The 22,752-nt window shown below is 31.9% G+C and overlaps 1 protein-coding gene across 1 annotated transcript in view; it reads right to left on the bottom strand.

Moving 5' to 3' along the window:
- The window catches only part of LOC134696830 (uncharacterized), a 79,139-nt gene that overhangs the window by 5,117 nt on the left and 51,270 nt on the right, over positions 1-22,752 (bottom strand). The window lies entirely within an intron of this gene.

Raw genomic sequence — 22,752 nt, 5'->3', positions numbered from 1 at the left:
ACCAGATTTTATTGATAACTCCATCCTGAAAACACATTCATCTGATAAAAAAGCTTTATTATTGTTCGATTATTATGATTAAAATTCTTATTTGAATTTCCTTTATGTCAAAATGAGGGAAGCTTTCAAATCAGTTCATTCCTTTAATAGTCATTTTCATCATCATATTATAAATAATCCTCACCTGTTAACTGATAGTAGTATGCCAAGTCACTATCAACAACGTGAATTTCTATACACGTATAAAAATAGATAATTAAACCAAAAATTTTGTTAACTTGCTCTGCTCTGAAATAAAATATAAAATGTATATTTTTGTGACCTTTAACTACTAATTCTAAATTATCAAAAAGTTTAAAGTTGAAAAAAGAAATATGAACTTCTAGATAATTTTCTCTGTCCGTATCTCTGTTTTACATTTCTATTTGTCTCCATAGTCTGTTAAAATAATATATCCCGCTTTCAGCATATTTGAAAAATTAAGGTTATGGGAAATTTCAAATAGCATATTCCCTTTCTGTTCTACATATACACAGTGTAAATGGTTCAGATTTGGAAAAGCAAAATTATTAATTGAATCTATGTACAATTATTCCCGGCGTCGCGCCTCGTACAAAGATTTTGAACTCTCCAGTTTAAATATTTCACTATAGGGTGACATAGCTTACACTGTGTTTGTGCTTGTGTTTTTGTTTTGTTAAACCAAGTATAAAATTAAATGAAACATATTTTAAAATTTGATACACCAAATATATTGTTTGTAAATATTTCGATTCCTTTTTCTTTTCTATTGAATACTTTGAAAATTTATAAGCTCTATTTGACGATATAAGACATATGAAAGAACTTTTATTTATACGATTTTTTTTAAGATGAAGATTTAAATATTGTCCACTGATTTTGTTGTATGTCGGGCATAAAGTGTTAAATAGGTTGTCTAATATTTCACCTTACTTTAAGAAGTATTTATTCCTTCGTTGTTCGGAACAGTGGAAGTAGAAAAAATTGACACCTGGAATTGTCACTGTATAATTTTTGATGTATGTAGAATTAACAAATGTCATGTCACCTCGGTCAGCTCCTTTCCAGATTCCAGTCAGCTCGGACGGAAAAGTACATTGGCATACTGAAATCAAAACATTTTTTTTAAATACATGTATGTGCATTATCATCCGTCATCTGAAAATACCAACAAAAAAAATACTTCATAGATATCAGATTAACATTTTGTACTCCAGATCTACATGTCTACAAAATACTCAGTTTTGGCGCTCAAATAACTTTATTAAAAATATTTTTTTTTAAAAATGCATTTTAAGAGCACAGAGGGATAAACAAATCTAATATATGTGACCTTTTTGTCAATTCAAACCATGTATACATTAATAAAAAATTAACAAACATACATATGCGGCGATCAATATTTGTTATGAAATAACTTGTTTCATTATTTAATTTGGTTAATTTAGTCTTTAAGTTCGAATATATTTTAATATTCACCAATATAAGGCTTCAACCGATCATAACAATATATGTTATGATATAGATAATTCTTAATCATTGTTACTGTATATGTATTTACACTTTATACGTTTCCTGTAAGATATTTTGCCTTTTTGATACATTTAATCAGGTTTTAATAACTTACCTACATGAGGCAATAGTGAAACCCCAATAACCAAAGAGAACAGTAGTAAATTAACATAGACCATTTTCATTTCATCAAACCTTTGTATCCAATGAATTCAAAATGTTATGGGATTCAGAAACAATGTGAGCAATACATATACATTGTAAACTGATACATGTATAGATGATTATATCTTAAAACTATTATAAGATATTCCCATGTATTCAATAATGATGAAGTCACCAAAAAACGTGATTTTTATCCAAGATAACATCAAACGGCCAATGCACTTACAATAAGTACACATGCAACATATTGCGTAACAGGATATATATTATTACCAAATACCGTAAACAACCCCCTTTGTTATTTCAAAACAGTAATTTTCATTGATTGATTAAATAGAAAAAATCACCTAAAAATTAAACAGACTAGAATAATGAATACTTTGATACTTTGATAACTTTTTTTATTTTTATACTTGCTCTGTTTTTAGTTATTACAATAAATTGTCGCATAGAAGCCTAACAATCAAGATGTTACTAATAAGATATCAACCAAGAAGTACAAAAAATAAATCATTTTTATCAAAGTTAAAATTAAGTTTTAAGTCGGTGATTTGTCTTTCTATTCTCAAAACAATTTTCGTTATGACAATTCAATAGTTTCAAATTCCTGACCACAAATTAAAAGACAAAGTTGAGACGTAAAACTATGCTGAAAACACATGCATTGCAAAGTTATAAGTTAATCCTTTTATGTGACATTTGACACCGTTTTACCACATCATTTCGTAAAATGATACAATACACAAATTTATCAATTAGTCTATTGACCCTACTGCTATAAAATGCAAACTGTTGGTTATTGATATTTCTGCCATAAACGTTACAAATGTAAGGTGAATACACAGATTTGCAAGTCCGTGAAAATTGAAAAGTTAACAAGATTGTGAAACCGAATCACAAATTATTTCGCCAATAATGAATTTGAATCGATACTGTTTTAATTTTTTCACAGAAGCGAAAATGGCGACCGCCAGTTGAAAGACATTAATTATCAAAACTTAGGAGTTAACAAAAACTCAAAACCAAAAGACATTTACATCAATATTTATAATTAATCAATAAGAAACAACGCAAACTCCACCAAAAAACCGGGAGTAAAATCGTGTACTTCAGAAGGGTAAGGATTTTCTGCACTGTATATGGCACCTGTCGTGTTATTTCTTTGTTCAGTTTGGTAATGATGGAAGGTTAAAATTTACTGAAGGAATAACAGATATGATTTCTGACACACTTTTGCCATAATAGCCAATCGGTTTATGATGGCGACCGTACAGTCTCTTGAGTGATGAATTTAATTTGATTGATTCTAAGCCCTGTCTAACCAACTTTGAGAAAGCTGTATTCCTCGCTCAACAAAAATCAATATACTTTGAGCTTGCTCTAGAAGTCATTTCGAGAAAAAGGTCTAAATCTTTTACAGATTTATATTGGAAAACCATACAGAATGGAGAATGGTTACACAGGTTAGCGGAATCTAAACCCTCCACTTGCATGAGACATTGGTGTTACAGTATAATATGAGAACAAGCTATGAAAATCAGTTGAAAAGGTATAACTCATTAGATGTATACACACAAAAATTCATCTAACAAAAGCACATAGTGGACGAAGCCGTGTACTTTAATATCCCAACAACAAAAAGACACTAAGTACAGATTTGAAAGTACTTGCAGTTACTGACATCTTGTTCAAAGCCACTAAATAAAAGCAACAGCAGTAAACCGATGTTCAAAACTCATAAATCGATAGAAAAAAACAACAACCCCGGGTAACAAACCAAACCCGAGGGAAGCGCATTAGATGTAAGAGAAAAATGGCGATACAACATTAAAATGTAACACGCACAGAAACGAACTAGGCATTAGACAAAATCTGATGGGTATAACAAATACAAAATAAAAACTAAATACATGAATGTTGGATAGAAAAGTACCGGGACACGTCTTATAATAATGTGTATTCACACTCAAATATAAGAGTAAACACAGGACCAGTTGATAAAACAAATCATGCATCTAAGACTTGAATTACTAATCAGTACACATCCAACGTCCAATGGATTTAGTGTATAGACATGTTATAGAAGTTAATAACTCTTGTTATATTTAGTAATAACTGATCTTGAAATCATGTACAACTTCCAGTTGTTTACAGTTATCAATTTCAGAACAATAATTCTAAAATTGAAATGTTAATTTCCCCCTTCCCGATAAGAGAAAATTCAACAAATAATTCACTATTTTCCTGCGTGTACAAATTGATGCAAACATATTAATTTTTATACCAATCTTTCAATGTAATTTCATTATCTACAATATTTTTTTTTTAACAACAAATAAATTCTTTATTCTAAAGATATCTTGTTACAATTATACTTCACTGTCCAAGTGCTAATGGAGTATTCATATGAACAAACTTTTGAGTTGCCAGGAACATACTCAGAATATAGTAAACAATATTACATAAACTATTACAATATATTCAACTTATTCTATTAAATCAATTTCTTCTTACGAAAAACACATTTTGAGAAATTATTTTGTTTTCATTCATAACCCTTTTTAATTCCTGAATAAACAATTCATACACATCTATATATTTCAATTTTTGCTCTGAAACATAGTATGACTTGAAAAATGCAAAAAACATAAAACTGTCAAAAAATAGTTAAAACCATAATAACCCTTATCTGATATTTTGTATCCAAATACTAATTGTTTAACAGATATCTTATTTTTTTAAATTGAGTTGTGCAAGAAGATGTTCCACTTTATCCCAAAAGTCTTTTAAAAAAGAACATGTTATAAAGAAATGAAAGTAATCTTCCTCTTCTATTTGACAAAAATTACATTTACTATTAGTAGAAATTTTCCATTTAAATAGAAATTGCTTTGTGGGAATAATATAATTTAGCAGTTTCTATCTAAACATGTTCATCTTATTCTCTCTTAAAAATTTAAATATAAAATCGTTTACGAATGACATATTTGGCTTGCTATCTAGGTTTAAATTTCTTGTCCAAATATTGATACCAATCGGCTGTGTATATTTTTGATCTACTAGACTATTACATAACATTTTATTATAGATATCTTGTGCCTGTATTTGTTTATTTCCCCTTCTCAAATTATCCTTATTAATACTGATTTTACTCTTTATAGAGTTTTCTTTAATTAGAACCTGCTACCATTCCTTTGGGATGAAAGATTTAAATATTGTAAACTCTGCACGATCCAATTAGACTAATTGCTTAATTTTTCTAAAAAAAACCTCTGATAACTTTCCCTCACGATCAAGTATGTCGTTGATATAAATCAAACCACTTGCTACCCAGTTTTGAACGAACAAACTTTAGTTACAATGTTTAACGTATCTTTTTTCCCAAATAATCAGTTTTTTTTATATTTGTAAAATGATCTTTAAATTTGGTAAAACCTCCCCCTGTTTTTACCCAGCTTGAAATTTATACTTGTAAATAAAAGTCTGGTATATTTTCAAATTCTTTTAGCGATTAATATTATCTAAATTCATGTTAAAGACAAGATAATTTTTTCCCAGATTGTTGAAATATTCTTTAATTTTTTTAATTTATTGTCTATAACGTCCAGTCGGCTTATTATCTTGTCGTTAAAAGAGGGACGAAAGACACCAAAGGGACAGTCAAACTCGTAAATCTAAAACAAACTGACAACGCCATGGCTCAAAATTAAAAAGACAAACAGAAAAACAATAGTACACATGCCACAACATAGAAAACTAAAGAATAAACAACACGAACCCCACCAAAAACTAGGGGTGATCTCATGTGCTCCGGAAGGGTAAGCAGATCCTGCTCCACATGCGGCACCCGTCGTGTTGCTTATGTGATTACAAATCCGGTAAATAGTCTAATTCGGTAGGTCAAATTCATGAAAGGGAAGGGGATTGTAGTTACGACGTAAGGAACATATCCGATATCATTTGTGAAACGGTTATTCCATAACGGTCAACCAACTCGTGATGGCGTCCGTAAACTGCCTTTGTTTTTCGTTTTCATTAATGTTGTCGCCTTTGTCTTTTATCTGTTGTGCTTGCAACTTTATTTCAGCTTGAAGTTTACCAATTATGTCCCGACTCTCGTAGATTTGGCTTTGTAAGTTTATTATTAATATGTCTTTTTCGTATAATTTGCTTTTCAGCATTTTTGTTTCATTTTCAAAGTTTTTGTTGAGTTTGTCAATTTTGTCATTTATAGGTTTCATATTATCATTAATCATCTGTTTTATTTCCATTAACATTGAAAGCACAATAGTATTTTCATTGTTTGTACTGGTTGTTTTGTTTGATAATTTGTTAAGAATATCGGACATTTTCGAATCCGTTTCATCGGATACTGTAGTCGTTCTTTTGCTCTTTGACACACATTGTCTCAGTTCAGAAGCATTATTTGATCCTTCAAGATATTGATAAATGACATATATGTCATCCGCTAATTTTTCACCTAGTGGCTGACCATTGTCACGCTGTGTTCTTTCTACTAGTTTTGTATCACTGTATGTTTGCTCCCGATTCCGAAATAAATCAAATAAAGAATTTCTAATAGGACGGAGATCATCTGTGTCTGAATGTTCCAGGAGGTCGTGTTTAAATGTTTTTCTATCAAGTTGTCCAAAGCTGGATTTTATTAAATTAAACATGTCTTGGTCATTAAATTGGCTATCGGTAATACCATTTTGTGTATTGTCAATCATATCATTAGACAAATCGATTTCATTTTGTTCCGTTATAAACGAATCATTTTCACCTATGTCACTCATGTTGTATACACTGTCTACCTTGATTTCTACTCACTGTGTAGATAGTTTAAAATGTTATCATTTTACAAAACACTTTTACGTTGTGTTTTATAATTAAATGTTCATATTTCTACGAATATTGCTTCTTAAGCTATAATCTCGGAAAGTTTGAATGTCTTACAGGATTTAGTTTTCGTGATATTTGAGAATAACTTACGGAGACTTTTTCAATAACATCTTCTCAAGTCGAGAATATATGCCCAGATACATACACTAGTTTTATTGAATTTTCAACAACATGTTGCACTTCTGCTAAAAGTATTATTCTTCACATGTCAGGCAATCCAGTGATTGGCCACTTTTTTTTTATATCACGATTGTTTTCTGTTGAGCAGCATTACTTAATTTAATGATCAGCAACACTGATATGCATATATAAGTATATATATCTGTATACATACAGACTTTCTTCTTGTGTTAACATTTTGTCGCTTTAACATATTTTCCTGTTTTGAAACAAAAGCGATTATACCTGCTTTGAGTGCTTTTCTGTAAACATGTGTGTCTGAACGAAAAAAAAACACCATTTAGGGTCAAAAATTTATCTGCTTTAAGTAAAAATCAGGCAATTTAGGTAAAAATCAAATCATAATCAGAAAAAAACCACTGAGCTTATCATGCTATTTAATACTAGCCATCATCCTGAGTTAAAATTTATTAGTCTTTTGTTTGTGTGTGTCTGGTAATATCAAATAACTCGGTTTGAAAATTGGTTAGAACGATAGCAAAGTAGAGAGTTATCTCCCCTTATTTGTTAGTTCCTAGTGCATTTCAACCAAATTTTATCTTCTATTACCAGAACAGAAAATGAACATTAGATGTCATTTTTGTGCATAACTACATATTATGAACTGAAATCAATGTCAAATTGGGTGGGTTTTTTTTGTGTCATGTTTTCACCACTGGAACTTAATTATTCCACTTTGTAATACTCCAGAAATTATCTGTAAAGTGACATTTTAGAAACATGTGATAATAAATGAACTCATCATAGACATCAGGACCAAATTTGATATATACACCAGACGCGCGTTTCGTCTACAAAAGACTCATCTGTGACGCGCGAATCCAAAAAAGTACGAAGTTGAAAAGCATTGAGATTCCAAACTCCTAAAAGTGATGCCAAATACAGATAAGGCAATCTATGTCTGAGGTAGAAAAGCCTGAGTATTTAAAAAAAAGTCTTAATTTTGTAAACAGTTAATTTATAAATAAAACAAAATCAATGATAATTCATGTCAACACACAAAGTGCTGACTACTTGGCTTGTGATACCCTCGGGAAAATAAATCTCGACCAACAGTTGCATCGACGCAGTGGTTGTAAATAAATTTATCATAGATACCAGGATTATATTTTTATATACACCAGTGCTATTGCAAAAATGACAATTTGAAAAATTTCAAATCTTCCATTGCTTTACATATTTTTTGGGGACATTGAAACTCATAAATCGAATATAAACGTAAATCTTTATTCGAAAAGTATGAAAAAACACGAAAAAACAAATAAAAGTCATAACATTCAAATTAAAACTTAAGAAACACGAAAACCTCCAAGGACAAGGAATATCTCATGTGTCCTGGAAAGGAACGCATATTCTACCACAGATCCCCACCACAAGTGGCATCCGTTGAAAATATGCAAATTTAAACTCAGTGATAAGTTGTATTCGGTAGGAAAAAATCGATATTCAAAGGACAGGATTGTGGTTAACATAATTGGGAATTATCCCTTGTCATCTGTGAAACACATATTCCAAAATAGTCAACCGACTGTGATGGTGGCGTCTGAAAAGGGATGATTTCAGCTGGACCACTTGGAACACTACGATTGATAGCTTCCTTGTAAGCAGCAACTCTCTATCAAAGAAATCATGATAGTAAATGCAAGCTCTTGAATAGGTTGTCAACTGGGAGATATATATTCCATATGCAAGCGAAACTGGAATCATAGAAAATAAATTGGTAAGCTGAAATCCTTATTTTGTCATAAAGTTTCGTTTTTAACCAACCCTCGAGCTCATTACCAATTTTAAGATTTGAGTCAAGATAAGAGGCAGACTGATTGTATGTATCTTTTCTTAGCAAGGAGCCTGTTGTTAAGTGGTTTGCGTTTGTTGGTGTAATTAATAGGTGTTTTTTTGCCTTTCTCACTTTTTATAATTTTTATATTGTACTACACTATTCATTTGGGAACTCTTTATGCATTGCTACAGCTACTAATTGTTACTGACATGTCAGCTTCAACCCTCAATTAAACTTATTAAAACATAAAGAATCCGCCATATGAAAATCAAGCACAATCTCTTCCTGTTGGATGTTGAATATCATATCATCATAAGATATATGGGAAAACATAACTCGTATCATGCCAACAGCTGGTTTTATAATAAATGTATTTATTTCAAATGCAAATATCATATCAGTGAATACATGTTTAAACGATTACATATTACTAGATAACATTTGTGCTCGCTTTGGAGATTCCGTATATCGTCAGGTTATCGGAATTATATAGGACCTACTGTGCACCACTAATTTTGGACCGTTTTTGTATCGCTATGAGTTACGATTGCAAAAATCAGCAAAGGCACATCGAAACAACATCTGATAAATAAATTTAATAATACTTTTAGATATTTGGAGGATATTTTTTACGATTTCAGTATATATACGAAAGAAATTTTATCTTTTAAATAAGCTAATACTGACTATGACCACTGTCCCTTCCTCGATCTTGATATCAATATCACCAACGGAAATAGTAATACTTAAAGTTATGATAAAAGAGATGATTTTTCGTTTCCTTTCGTTAATTATCCATTTTTAGACGGTGACGTTCCGGATCCCCTGTCACCATCTTACGGTGGTTATATATCTGAACTCGTACGATTCGCTGATTTATATAACAAAGTTTAAGATTTAACGATAAAATATATGTATTACTGAAAATTATTACACCAGGGTTTTCGATATCAAAACATTTACTTAATTTCATCATCGGTATAAGGACATCATTCGTAAATATAGCTGAACATGTATATTTCTTATACGTTCAGGTATTTCACTTCCAATTTTGTATGGAAATATTCTTTATAAAGCACAAAAATGTCAGTTTTCACCTCAGAAACTAATAAAACCTTTAAATAGACTTATTAAGAAGGGATATAATTACGATACTGTTGTCAGGTCATTAAAGATTGCATATGTTGGCGTTAATGTTGATTCACTTATAGGGTCTTTGCATCAGAACTTAACACATTTATTACAAAAACAGTTGTTGGCATGACACGGGTTATGTTCTTCTCATATATGTTATGATTGTATGATACTAAACCCCTAACGGAAAGGATTGTGTCTGATATTCATATGATGAGATCATAATCTTTCAATCAATTAAATCGAAGTCTGGAGCCGGCATGTCAGTTAACTGCTAGTAGTCTGTTGTTATTTATGTATTATTTTCATTTTGTTTAATTTCTTAGGTTACATCTTCTGACATCAGACTTGGACTTCTCTTAAACTGAATTTTAATGTGCGTATTGTTATGCATTTACTTTTCTACATTTAAATTGTCTAAAGGTATAGGGGGTATGAGATCCCCGCCGCATTGTTGCGCCTGTCCCAATTTAGGAGCCCTTGGCCTTTGTTAGTCTTGTATTTTTTATAATTTTAGTGTCTTGTGTACAATTCGGAGTTTGGTATGGCGTTCATTATCACTGAACTAGTATATATTTGTGTAGGCGCCAGCTGCAGGACGCATCCGGATGCAGGTAATTCTCGCTACATTGAAGACATATTGTTGACCTTATGATGTTGTCTTTCCTATAGTCGGATTGTTGTCTCTTTGATATATTCCCCATTTCCATTCTTAATCTTTTAATGCTTGCATTTTGTATAATGATTATCGTGATAAAGGTGTCATGCTTAAACAGGAAGACCATTTTGACACAAGAGTTTTCAGTGGTCAAGTTGAATACAAGACTTCAAAATTTTAAAGACGCTCTTATGAGTTGGTCGACTGTCATGCAATATCTGTATCGATGACGATAGATATGTTCTATTTTAAGTTACCTAAATTCCGTCCTCTTTTTTTAATGTGACTTATCTGGAATAAGACTTATCACCGGGTTTGTACTTTCATGACCATTACTACCGGTGCAACATGTGGACCTGAATTTGCGCATGAGACCACTCCGGTGATTGGTTTCGTGTTGCATAGTCTCTATATAATTCATATATTAAAGATAAATATGTTTATTACTGTTTATTCAACTGTTACAATATGATGAATGACCAGATTTGAAATGCAAAACATTACGAAGGAGATATATGTACAAAATAAATATTTCTGTGAATGTCTTTTCCAAATCTTAATCCTAACCAATGACACCAGCATCGGGTCATAATTAACTTGCTTGTGAACAGCATGGACGAGACCCAGGATAATCTCAATTTGTGTCAGAACACATTGGTTCAATTTTCCAGGTCGATGACTTCCTATTCAAACAAACACAACCACACATTTTGAAGAGACAAGCAGCCCTAACGCAAATCAGTGCAATTCCAAGGCCAGTACCCAAGTAATATAACCATGTTATATCCACCATTGACTCAGATATCACTACACAAAAAAGGAAGACAACATTATAATTATGAATGAGAGCATTATTATGCATAAGCGAAGGACATATTACATAAAAAAAATTGTCAAAGACATCGAACATCGAACTCTTAATAAAAACGCATAGAATACTTATGTTTGTGTATAAACGTCTGATTCAGCTAATTTTTTGATAAGATGTAAAACATTTAAACAGTCGTGACAGCTTAGCAAAATCAGAAGTGTTCTTTAACCACTTATAATAAATTAAGCTTACTCAATCACTTTTATGTTAGTCCCTGTAAAATTGTAGACAAATAAACGGTTATAAGAACTGTTTCATTTCATTAAAATGCATAAATCGAGATTAACGATAATGAGACTGCAGCCATACTACTCAGTAAACAAAGAGGTTTGAAAGTTTGAATATATTATGAAAAGCTGTATGTCTATGCTTATTTTATTGGCAATCTGTTTAATTTGTTACAGATCCAGGAAAACTGATGTATCACTATTAAAAGATTTTAACGTTGAATAACATACCTGGAATGTTTACTCTATCCTGACACTTCACTACAAAAATATGACTTAAATCAGCACATGCCTACCTTCTAAAAACACAATGCTAGTGCATTTAACAGCTATTGGGAATTGATAACCAATAACAATCACAGTGATTAATATATGAAAATGATATTAAAGGGACAATGCATGGAGTAAAAAAAATATACTTATATTACAGAAAAAATCAAAATATTGTTTACTAACGGAGTGCAGATCCACAAGTTGATACGATATTCTATTTCAGGGCTTGCACTTACTTTATGTTTTACTTGATAGAAAGTTGCTGCTCGCAAGGAAGCTATTTAATCAAAAGTTCCAAAATGGTGAATTTGAAATTAGTTCTTCTTAATTTTTGCGGAAGTTAGATATCATGTGACCGTTAAGGAATATCAGTTTCATAGATGATATCATTAATATTTCTCATGGTGTTACTACAATCTCATCATCTTATAGGAATTTGACCAGCTGAGTACAGCTTATAACCGAGTTTGTACTTACCTGAGAAAAATAAAAAGTGCAACATGTGAAGCAGGATCAGCACCCCCAGTTGGTTGTGCTTAGCATTAAGTTTTTGTTGCTGCGGTTTTGAAACTATTGATTTTCTGCTGGCGTTGTCATTTTATTTTGACTTATAATTTCGAATATCTCTCTGATATAATTTCTCCTCTCTTTAACAAATGTAACCATAACCGTTTTTATATTATATTGTGTACCTTGATAGTTGATATTAGCAGTGATCAAAAAAGCTAGTTACAAACTGTCTATATATAATATACATGAGCAAAATAGGAAATCTGTAAAAATCATAGATATTTTGTTTCCTTTATCTACTTTAGATACGATATAATACAAGTATAGATATATGTGGATATTTGCAAATTTAATTCCGAGGAAGAATACAAGTTAAGAGAGCGGTAGTACAGACATTTTTTATTAGTTTTAACATTTTGAAGTTTGAGGCATATAAATATTTAACAAAATAACGCACAACTCCATGTTTTGAAAAAATATGGCATGGCGTATAATCTTTTCATTTTTTTATGTGTTTGGTTTCCGTTGTAGATATGTAGGTTTCTGTCTTTTTTTTTATTTAGTTCCAAAGAAGCGTGGCTGCAAAATAGTGCCAACAACCCTTATTTTAACTATAAAAGAATTTTGTGCATTTGACATGATCGTAATACTATATTTTTTCTGCTGAAATATTTACATTGTCGACCCTATTTCTCATATTTAAGAATTATTGCCAAAATGATACTCCTGCCTTCAGTAGTATTTCCCTCTGTACGACCCTAATACTGACATGTAAAATTATGTGCTACAATGATTACATCATCTGTTGTTGATCCTGATGATTATATATAACATTGGTAAAATTTTAGGACCATCTGCTGTTGATTTTGATAGTTGAATATGTTACAATGATAATACCATTAGTTTTTGACTGATTCCTGCATACTAGTATAGTATTTTATACTACAATGGTGATATTGTTTGTTGTTTACCCTGATACTTTAATATATACTATTCTATGCCACAATGGTAACACCGTCAATTGTTGACCATGTTAGCATAGTAGCATGGCATGTTAATATGTCTTAAGACTGAGTTTTTCCATGTTAAAGCCCGTATTGTAATGGTAATTGAATGGTAAGTTGTCTCATTGGAACTCATACCACGTCTTTTTATATCTATATAACATTCAGTGGTAAAATGGTTATTCCATCTGTAGTTTACTTTGCTACCTACATATTCTTTTCCATACTACAACGGTAACACCTTCTGTTGCTGATCCAAGATTTGTAGAGGTTGTAGTACTCGTACATGCTGTTGGGGTTTCTGTTGCGTACAAAACACCACTTAATACAGAGTACGCCTAAAGCAAATTCAATGAATCCGATGTTAGTATTTATGTATATATATAAGTACGTCTGAATAAGTGATAACAGATTTATCCTTTGCGTCATCCGCAGTGCTGGTGATACATGGCTGTGCACATTCTGTATAAAGAACTCGTCTCAACACCAGCCAAATAATGCTTTTCGCAAATTGTTTGTGTTTCCCTTTCCGGTATCGAACGCGTGCTACTGAGATAAAGGGACACCGAGGCGGCTCGGACTTTAAATTTGAAATTTAACTGTCTCGAGTGGATAAATATAGTATTACACTCGATGCAGTGGTATAATCTATATATAACGCTTTCCGTAAACGGTGTATTAATGTTGTAGTATATATAATATGTGGAAAATGTAGACTCAATTTGATTGTGATGTTGCGTCAGCGGCTTTTCGTTTAACTTCTTAATGAAGCTTTGAATTGAATTTCCGCAAAAAGTATTCCTTCACTTTATCGAAAAGGAAAGATTTATTTATACATATGATTACCGTATGAGAAAGTTCCGTATATTGTCATTTCAATTCTATTGATTAATAATATATCATTCCGAATAGTTAACGATTAAATTTGGAAAAAGAGCTTGAAATCTGTTTTACAATACTTTCGTTTTTGTCTTTAAAGAACCACTGATGATTCAACTCAGATTTGTCATAATGATTCAAATACTTTATATTTATAAATAACAAATACTCTAACGATAAGTAATGATGATCAGTATGTTTAACGCATTCTTGATTGCTTGGTACTTGATATCGATTAATTACTTAACTAGTAATATTTTACCATACATTATATAGGTCTTATTTGATTGACTAATACGGAATCAATTGTCATAGTATAATGTTGATGTTTTTCAAAAGATTGACAGAAGCGAACAATAACCCCAATAAATTGAAGCCTTCATCAAACAACCCTATTATTTCCCGTTGTATAATCCTGACAAATTGAAGTGTTTATTGAACATCCATATTATTCCCCGGTGAATAACCCTTGTCGTACCGGTATGATCACGAGTTAACTCTTTTTAAAAGAGGGACGAAATATACCAAAGGGACTCATAATTTGAAAATGAACTGACAACGCCATGGCTAAAAATGAAAAGGGCAAACAGACAAACAACAGTACACACGACACAACACAGAAAACCAGAGAATAAACAACATGAACCCCATCAAAAACTAGGGGTGATCTCAGGTGCTCCGAAAGGGTAAGCAGATCCTGCTCCACATGTGACAACCGTCGTGTTGCTTATGAGATAAAAATCACGTAAATAGTCTAATTCGATATGTCACTTATGACGTCACTTAACGTCAGATTAACAAATATGGCAAAGGACAGGTTAAAGGTTCATGAAGTGGACGTTGAAATGCATCTAGTGTCACTTGAAATCAGCCCTTTTCATCGCTATCTATATTTTACAGACAGAATATAACTTTGATTTACATACGCGAAATGTCAATAGACACGGGATAGTTTTCTAACGTAAGTGTTTTGACAATATGTCTCAATATTATACATTTAATAGTAATGTGTTCGTTCGGTAAAATATAATAATGTCGCATTAAGTCGGTGAATATCTTAAGCCCTCGTTAAATAACCCTTTCTTGGATTATTTTTTTTTGATATACAGCTCCTTAGTGGGCCATAAATGTATATATCAAATTACAAATGGGCAACACACATGTTTCATAACTGTATGTGTAGTTAATAATGTATAAAAGAATAAGTTAATTACGGTTATACATAAACATTGACGCGATATAGTATCAATAAAAAATTGGGATGTATCTACTAATTAAACAATTTCAAATCAGTGACCAGTTTTAAATTGTATCTTTCTGTTTCAAGTTTATATATGAGCGTTATTTTTGAGACGCACAATTCAGTGTTTCATTTTTCTATCAAAAATCACGAAACATGTTCAATAACCTATGTTGTTTAACTTGAAACATTGAACGCATGCGTCGATAAGAAAGATTTTTATAAGACTTTTTGATAATGTTAACAAGTCTGATTTGAAAATTGAGTCTGTGGAACTGGCGCTCCATATTGCCGCGCCCTAAAATGAATTCTAGACGTGCGAACAGTCTATACGTTTGGCTTATTTCTGTTTTAAACATCCACGTCTCATGTAACAAAACTGCATACAAATAGTTCCATGTCACCTTCCTACTTGTTAATTCAATATTCAGGGCCACAGAGTGTGAGTTTGCTTTCATGGGCGACTTGGTGGTTTTTCTTCTATTTTGGACCGCTTCTAAAAAGTCAATTAACATTTGAAAGTTAAATTAATTATGAAAAAAAATCACATATCCAAATTCAAACTTACAAAGCAGGAGAATCTGAATGTATTGCTGCCATCAACCATCGTATCTTGATTCCATAATCCAAGATATGTGTCAGATCCCAATGTCATAGAGAATAAGCAACTGTATTTCCCGTCTCCTATTTATGATCAATTGAAAAAATTAAACGGTTCATTATTAACCATAAACATCCATGACAAACATAACTACATGAAATCAAACTACTATGTAGTACACAAAGAAGCATCATTAACACGAACATAAACTATACTACTTCAAAGAATAATATCTACGATGTACTCAATAAAATATGATAAGGAATCATGTGACACCGACATTTTAGCAAGCTGTATAAAACCAGGTCTTATTCATCATTTTCTACTGTAACAAGAAACTGCCCGTACATGAACTAAGTCAGGAATATGACAGTTGTTGTCTATTCGTTAGATGTGTTTGAGCTTTTGACTCTGCAATTTGATTAAAGGCTTCCTCTTTTGAATATTCCACGGAGTTCTGGAGTTTTGTTATTTTAATGATTAGTATTGTATCGTTTTAAGAAGAGCTGGGAGCCTCGGTGGCCGAGTAGAATAATTACTCGATATGTTTAATAAACCATCTCTCACTTTTTATCTGTAAAATCTGAGAAAGGAACCTTTTTTTAAGAAAAATAATTTATTAAAGATACTCTTGTTAATAAAGAAATAGATAAACATGAGGAAATATTATAACAATTTTAAAAGTTGATGAACAACCTATCTGATGTTTTGTTTAAATGCCGTTTATATTGCATAAAAAAAGAGGGACGAAAGATACCAAAGGGATAGTCAAACTCGTAAATCTAAAACAAACTGACAAAGCCATGGCTAAAAATGAAAAAGACAAACAGAAAAACAATAGTCAAATGACACAACATAGAAAACTAAAGAATAAACAAAACGAACCCCACCAAAAACTAGGGGTGATCTCAGGTGCTCCGGAAGGGTAAGCAGATAATATAACTGACTGCATTTTGTAGATGTATCTGTCTTTTTTGACACCAGGAACTATCTTGTAATTTTTTATTGAAAATTTTTGAATAAAATTTTATCAAGGTAAAAAATAGTTTGTCACAGTGGCACTATCCTGACAACACTGTGTAAGTTAGTTTAAACCACTAACAAGGTAGGTGCACTCGACTTTAATCTTAATTGACTATGATTGTCTGTTTTGCTACAGAGGATGGTTGGTTCTCTCATGGTAATCCGGCTTGCCTCACCAAACAAAAACCAGACCGTCAATGAATAGCACACTAGTGTTGAAAGTTGAGTTAGACACGAATCAATCATTGATAGAAGGCGGTATTTAGGAGTTATTCTACATATCTATAAATACTCATTATAAAATGTATAACGCAAGTAATGGTTTCAACAACTGATATGAAGGGTTGTTTCTTACTAGATGCCATTTTTGCAGTATAGCAGGTGCTGTTGTAGTTTAATGCTACTGTAGTCCTATTAGTGCAGACATCTACTCTTGTCCCTGGACACCCAGTTGTTGTAGTTCCATACGATGATGTGATATTCACGTTGTCAAATACAGCCAATATATCTTGCGGACATTTTGTGTTCAGTAAATTTTCTTCGTAAGACCCTAATACAATGTAAGGTTAAATTAAATTGGTCAAAGGACAACTTCACTTCAATCATTAGTTTGATGTATACAGTTGTTACGTCTACGTCTACGATGAACAAGTTGACATCACTATAGAGAAGAAAATATTTACCTAAAACCTCTAACAAAGCCTCCAAAAATATTTCGTTTATATGCAAACATATTTGTTTTTTAATATCTAAGCAAAAAATATGCACTTCATAGCCAATCTATGAATCCCACATATATTCCTATGCCATTTATAGAAAAGAAGATTCAGACAATCTGTAATATCCGTCCTTTTTTGTGATTTTATATTGTCATAAAAAAGGGCAATGAAAATATCCCATCATGTTTATAGTGGATACTTGAACTGCATTAAAATACTAAGAAGGAATCATCACGATGTACGACTTGTCCAGTCTTTTGTTTTCAGTTGTGTGTTTTGTGTGTTGTTCTTTATCGTTATGTCGTCCCCTATTTTTTCATTGCATTGTCTGTTTGTTTTTGATTTATGAGTTTGAATATTTGATTATTATCTGTTTGCCTATTTCTTGAAAGATCTAATACATCTATTCTTCAAGCAGTGGTTTTTCTTCAAACTTTTGCATCTTATATAGCTAGATATAACTTTCTTGTGTAAGGGTCTATACTTATTAATGTGTGAAGAACTACACTAATTAAAAGAAGGGAAAAAAAAGAATTACACTGAGGTTAATTTCATTTAAATGCTTGACATTTTGATCGACATGTACAGTACAAACATACTGATGAACCCGTTTTTATTCATATGAATTCAAACAAAACCTGGTCAGATATAATAAGACAAATAACGTCATGCATCGAATATTTTTGTGATAGTCTTGCATGTTGTTTTTCTTTTTACTTTGGTTCAGTTATATATTTCGGAGTTTAGTGTGACGTTCGTTTTCTCTTTTAACAAGTACACACTTTGTTAAGAGTTCAGTAGAAGTCCGCCTCCGAAAGCTGGATTTTCTCGCTGTTTTGTGTGATTTTTTTTTATTTGTCTTATTTTTAAGTATAATCATACCATACCCTATGCTCCATCGGTATTCGTTTATACAGTTTAATTGAAATGTTTCGCTTTTAGTTGTTCGTTTCATCCGGAATTCATTAGCAGAGGTCAGGTCTATTACATTACCTTACGTATCATGTTATTCCGTATCAATCATGTTTCCTTGTACAATAACGTTTTGGGAAGTAAAATGTCTGTTATCAAATGGATTATGTTCAATATAATATTCTTACCTTTCTTTGCAATCATGATGAAAGCTTTTTCGTCGGTTGTCTCGGCACAAACTTCATCAAATGGAGGATGTCCAGTCTTTGATCCATATATATAATCTCGGTAAAACAGTGCATAACCTATTGTATTATTGAATATTAAATAATATGGATGCTAAAAAATGTAAACCTGTTTATGTAAAATTACACATCAACTTATATATCAAATGATCATTGCAATTAACAACCGCGCAAATATCTGGGGAAAAAAGGAAAATGTCTATATATCGCTGTTTTTTTTTTAAATTGTTCGCATTATTCCCACCAGTTCGTTCCTTTTCAAAGAATATTCATGGTAAACACAAATGTTGTTTTATTTTATAATGGTAATTTACCATGAATATTTTCCGTACACTAGTTTTTATAAAATGCGTTCTACTTCAACTCTATGGATGCATGTCTGATGGAGGTAGCTTGTCTAGATACTCGGGGCGTGTTAAACTACCTGGGCATCCAATAAGGGTCTCACACGATCGCTTTTTTATCACATCTTTACTATGTTTTAATAATTTAATTTTGTATGAAACACGTCATCTGATTGGCTGATGTTGTTTTATCTAACATCCCATAGGCATAATTTAGTCATGTGACTGTGTTGTCAACCGGTTTAACATCTTTATATATATTCATAAAAATTAATTTGAAGTTTAGTTTATGATTGCGTTAAAGATTCATATTTCAGTCTAACGTTTTAGTAATTTTAAAAAGCTGAAGATTCTTGGTACTATTACTCAAACGGTCTTGCGTGACATCTTAAAAGAGGGACGGAAGATACCAGAGGGACAGTCAAACTCATAAATCGAAAATAAACTAACGCCATGGCTAAAAATGAAAAAAAAGACAAATAGACAATAAATAGTAAACATGACATAACATAGAAAACTAAAGATTAAGCAACACGAACCCCACCACAAAATGGAGGTGATCTCAGGTGCTCTTGACGAGTAAGCAGATTCTGCTCCACATGTGGCACCCGTCGTGTACTTATGTGATAACAAATCCGATTAATAGTCTTATTAGGTAGGTCACATTCGTGAAAGGGAAGGGGATTGTAGTTACGACATAAGAAACATATGATATCATTTGTGAAACGGCTATTCCATAATGGTTAACCAACTCGTGATGGTGTCTGTAAAATTTACGAAGAGATGATTTCAACTTCATCATTTGGAACTCTTGGTTTAATAGTTTCCTTGTGATTAGCAACCTTCTATCAAGAAAATCATGATAGGAATGGCAAGCATGGAAATATCGTATCAATTGAGAGATATAACCCGTTTGCAGGTGCTGCTGGAATATTGCTACTTAGAAATAGAAAGTTCACAATTGGAAACTGGTGAACTCATCTCTATTGTCGTAAAGTTTTGTTTTCAACCGACCTTCATAGTCAATTTCTAGATGTAAGTCAAGATATGAGTTTACTTTTGCTAATCATTTAGCTGTGATGAGTTGTTTAAGTCTTGCTTTGGTCAAAATTAGTATTTACATTACTATGTGACTATCTTTTTGGCTTTTAGTAACATTACAATTTCATTTATTTATATTAGGTTGAAAAGACTATGCTTGAAGGATTAGATGTGACGATGTGTTCTTTGAATGTGTTAATGTACTAACATCACTGTTACATGCTCTTTTTATTTGTCCATTTTTTAAATTATTTGTAGATGCCTCATTGGCACTCATACCACACATATTTATATCTGTGTAAATTGATAAGGATGGAGCTCTGCTGTATCACACTCACCTGTCTTATAGTAGTAGTAATATGCTGCATTGCTTACTTGATGGATCTCTAAACACATATAAAGCGTGATAAGTTGGTTGAAGATATCTACGTCCTCTGTTCCTCTGTTAATACACTAACTTTTAATTATCATATTAAGTCGGTTCGGTATAAACACGCCTAACACACTTCACCTGATTTGAACAACCCACCAATTTTTACATATATCCCTATGCCATTTATAATCCCATTGTAACTACAATCCCCTTCCCTTTCATGAATTTGACCTACCGAATTAGACTATTTACCGGATTTGTAATCACATAAGCATCACGACGGGTGCCGCATGTGGAGCAGGATCTGCTTACCCTTCCGGAGCACCTGAGATCACCCCTAGTTTTGGTGGGGTTCGTGTTGTTTATTCTTTAGTTTTCTTTGTTGTGTCATGTGTACTATTGTTTTTCTGTTTGTCTTTTTCATTTTTAGCCATGGCGTTGTCAGTTTGTTTTAGATTTACGAGTTTGACTGTCCCTTTGGTGTCTTTCGTCCCTCTTTTATAGAAAAGAAGATTCAGATAATCTGTAATATCCGTCCTTTTTGTGATTTTATATTGTCATAAAAAAGGGCAATGAAAATATCCCATCATGTTTATAGTGGATACTTGAACTGCATTAAAATACTTATTAAGAAGGAATCATCACGATGTACGACTTGTCCAGTCTTTTGTTTTCAATTGTGTGTTTTGTGTGTTGTTCTTTATCGTTATGTCGTCCCCTATTTTTTCATGGCATTGTCTGTTTGTTTTTGATTTATGAGTTTGAATATTTGATTATTATCTGTTTGCCTCTTTCTTGAAAGATCTAATACATCTATTCTTTCTTCAAGCAGTGGTTTTTCTTCAAACTTTTGCATCCTATATAGCTAGATATAAATTTCTTGTGTAAGGGTCTATACTTATTAATGTGTGAAGAACTATACTAATTAAAAGAAAAAAAAAGAAATACACTGAGGTTGATTTCATTTAAATGCTTGACATTTTGATCGACAGGTACAGTACAAACATACTGATGAACCCGTTTTTATTCATATGAATTCAAACAAAACCTGGTCAGATATAATAAGACAAATAACGTCATGCACCGAATATTTTTGTGATAGTCTTGCATGTTGTTTTTCTTTTTACTTTGGTTCAGTTATATATTTCGGAGTTTAGTGTGACGTTCGTTTTCTCTTTTAACAAGTACACACTTTGTTAAGAGTTCAGTAGAAGTTCGCCTCCGAAAGCTGGATTTTCTCGCTGTTTTGTGTGATTTTTTTTTATTTGTCTTATTTTTAAGTATAATCATACCATACCCTTTGCTCCATCGGTATTCGTTTATACAATTTAATTGAAATGTTTCGCTTTTAGTTGTTCGTTTCATCCGGAATTCATTAGCAGAGGTCAGGTCTATTACATTACCTTACGTATCATGTTATTCCGTATCAATCATGTTTCCTTGCACAATAACGTTTTGGAAAGTAAAATGTCTGTTATCAAATGGATTATGTTCAATATAATATTCTTACCTTTCTTTGCAATCATGATGAAAGCTTTTTCGTTGGTTGTCTCGGCACAAACTTCATCAAACGGAGGATGTCCAGTCTTTGATCCATATATATAATCTCGGTAAAACAGTGCATAACCTATTGTATTATTGAATATTAAATAATATGGATGCTAAAAAATGTAAACCTGTTTATGTAAAATTACACATCAACTTATATATCAAATGTTCATTGCAATTAAAAACCGCGCAAATATCTGGGGAAAAAAAGGAAAATGTCTATATATCGCTGTTTTTTTTTTAAATTGTTCGCATTATTCCCACCAGTTCATTCCTTTTCAAAGAATATTCATGGTAAACACAAATGTTGTTTTATTTTATAATGGTAATTTACCATGAATATTTTCCGTACACTAGTTTTTATAAAATGCGTTCTATTTCAACTCTATAGATGCATGTCTGATGGAGATAGCTTGTCTAGATACTCGGTGCGTGTTAAACTACCTGGGCATCCAATAAGGGTCTCACACGATCGCTTTTTTATCACATCTTTACTATGTTTTAGTAATTTAATTTTGTATGAAACACGTCATCTGATTGGCTGATGTTGTTTTATTTACCATCCCATAGACATTATTTAGTCATGTGAC

The sequence above is a fragment of the Mytilus trossulus genome, chromosome 14 (genome assembly GCF_036588685.1).
Source record: "Mytilus trossulus isolate FHL-02 chromosome 14, PNRI_Mtr1.1.1.hap1, whole genome shotgun sequence".
NCBI classification, from domain to species: domain Eukaryota; kingdom Metazoa; phylum Mollusca; class Bivalvia; order Mytilida; family Mytilidae; genus Mytilus; species Mytilus trossulus.
The sequence above is the reverse complement of the archived record's forward strand: the minus strand, read 5'-3'. Positions and strand labels throughout refer to the sequence as shown.